At 43.4% G+C, this 2,662-nt stretch overlaps 1 pseudogene; it reads left to right on the top strand.

Moving 5' to 3' along the window:
- Window positions 1–2,036, top strand: part of LOC103735377 — a 4,211-nt pseudogene extending 2,175 nt beyond the window's left edge.
- Window positions 2,037–2,662: the final 626 nt, after the last annotated feature.

Here is a 2,662-nt window from a genome sequence, read left to right as displayed (position 1 = left end):
TTGGAGAAATGAACTTTATTTATTTATTTATTTATTTATTTATTTATTTATTTATTTATGTAGAGACAGATCTTGTTATTTAGTCCCAGCTGGTCTCAAACTCATTGCAGTTATTTTGACTCAGGCTCCATAGTCTTAGGATCAAAGGTAGATTAACGTACCAGCTGATCAAATAACAGAACCTTATCACAGCCTTCAATTCTATATTTCACATTTCATAGTATTTAATAATAATTTGCAAAAAGGATATCTTTTTTCTAAGTAGTTTTCCAACATTTCTAAATGTGCAACTAGTTCTGATATTTAAGTTTTTCATGTTTTTGAATTGAATTATTCAAGAAATACTAATGTATCACTTTTATTATGGTATGTAAGCATGCATTTAATTTGAAATAACTAAAAGAATTGATCAATAAGTTCTATTAGTGATTAAGCTTTTTAAAAAATTGGTTTTAAAATGCCAAAAACATATACCTCTTGAGTCCTAGTCAAATTTTTCTGAGTTTGGAGGAATGGGGGCCTATCTGGAACAGTATCTAAAACTACAGTCCAGTCTCAGGTATGGGATTACTTGGCACTTGAGAAATTTAATAGCTCGCTACATCAGTCTTGCAGAGAAGGTGTTCTAAGCTTGTGCTTTAGACATCTCCAAGCTCCTCCTTGGCTCTCACAATGCTGAGTGGACTTCTGATTAAAGATTTAAGCCCACCTAGGTTGCTGTACCAAGTTAGGAAGACTCCTCAGCTGGAAACATTGAAATGCCAGAGCTGCTTTATGCAAGATCACTCTGCTCATTTCTCTGAGGTCTTACTTATACAGTCAGCCTATAACCCAAGGGTCAAGGTGCTATATGCCTTTCCTGATGAATAGACACTGGGCACAGCCTGAGGGTCTTCATGCCCTATCAGTCTACTTTGCCATGCTTACCACCCGAAGGTGTCAAAAGCCCGGCCCAGAAGTTCCAGGTGCTCAAGAAGCTTAGCCCAGCAGGAGAAAGAGTTAATACCATCCTGGAGACCCCACTTCCTCCTGCTGCCCACCCTAGCCATGAAATTCCCCACAGTTGAGATCTTGCTGTCAGCTTTCCACATTTGTAAGTTCCTCCAGGATAAGTTCTATCAGCTGCCTCTAGAACACCCTGTACAAAGTGTGCTCCTGAATTCCCTGCACGCACAATGTGTTCGGTCACAGCCGGCAACTTGGGGAAGCTATACATACTCCTAAGCAACTGCATCCCTTCAGTCCTACTACCTGAGCTCCACTCACACTGGCTGCACAGTAACTGCATCTGTCTGACCCACATTTGGAGGAGTGCCCCAGAGCAACCGCTACTTCCAGAGCCTCAAGTTCAGCTCATACATCATCAGTTTTTTGGTACCACCCCACTTGAGAAACAAGGTATGGTGTTTATGTTCTGCTACAAGCTGCAGAACTCTTCAGACAAAGAAGCTTCAGTCTGGATGTGAATCCCCAAAACAGCTATACTCCCCAAACGCCAGCCTCAAAAGACCCAACATAGAGCAGGTGGTGGAAGCCCGCATACCGTGCTCCCCTCAATGCCATCTGCATGGGGCCAGCAGCCCAGCTCTGCCTCGGTGAGTCTGCTGCGGTCCAGAAATCCATGCACCTTGTTGGCTCTGCCTGAGAAAAATATTAACATACAGATTCTGGAAGACAGTCACAAGGTACAGCCCCAGTCCCTTGCCAGCTCCAGCTGCTACTTTAACCAAGTCTTCCACCTGCCCCGCTGACACAACAGCCATGCTCTGTCTGTGTCCCACAAGGCTCACCAGACCGAACCACAGCAGACTTACCGAGGCAGAGCTGTGGGCAGCCGACTCTATCATCAGTATAGACAGCATCCTGGGCAGCAAGTGTTGTGAGACCATGGCTGTAACTAGGCTGCACCTAGCTGAAACTCTCTTAATTAGGTTGGCTCTCTCAGCGCTGCAGCAAGGAGGAATTTGAGCATCACTGTAGCACTCTGGGAACTAAGGGGCAGCTGGATCAGCCCTTATGAGCAGATACAGCTCTGATTATTTCCCTTTCATCATCCACCCACCTCCACCATTGAAGCTAGAGTGACAGATATGCTAGGAAAGTGCTCTCACACTGTCTCTTTTATTTCTTATTTTGAGACAAATTAACTAGGTTTCCCAGGCTGGTCCAGCTTGCAATAGCTAATACTGGCCTCAGAATACTGATCAGAATCTCTGAAGTGCTGACCACAACCTATTTTCATTGTTTTGAGGCAGAGTCTCACCAGATTGCCCAAGCTGGACTGGATTTTATGCTATAGACAGGCTGACTTTGAACTTGTAAACCCCCTGACTAGCCTTATGAGAAGCTGGGATGACAGACCTGTGCCACTAGGCCCAGCTTCAGATTATGTTAATGCCCTGAAATGCCCAAGTGCATGCATATATTCACACACTCCCCTCTACAAACACATGTTTTTATATTTATTAGGCAGTCCTATCAAGTTTTGTTCAGGTATTTGAGAAAGAATTGCGAAGTCTGCATGAGTTGACCTTGGTTTTAATTACAAAATTGTTTCCATCAACCATAATGATGTTAGTTTTGAAGTATATGTTTCTGACACTACATTTTCTTTTGGTAGGTGCTGGCATTCAATCTTCATAACACCTAAGGGATCTGATGA

This window comes from Nannospalax galili, unplaced genomic scaffold (genome assembly GCF_000622305.1).
Source record: "Nannospalax galili isolate Female #2095 unplaced genomic scaffold, S.galili_v1.0 scaffold16, whole genome shotgun sequence".
NCBI classification, from domain to species: Eukaryota; Metazoa; Chordata; class Mammalia; order Rodentia; family Spalacidae; genus Nannospalax; species Nannospalax galili.
Note: the sequence above shows the minus strand (reverse complement) of the source record. Positions and strands in the feature narration are given on the sequence as shown.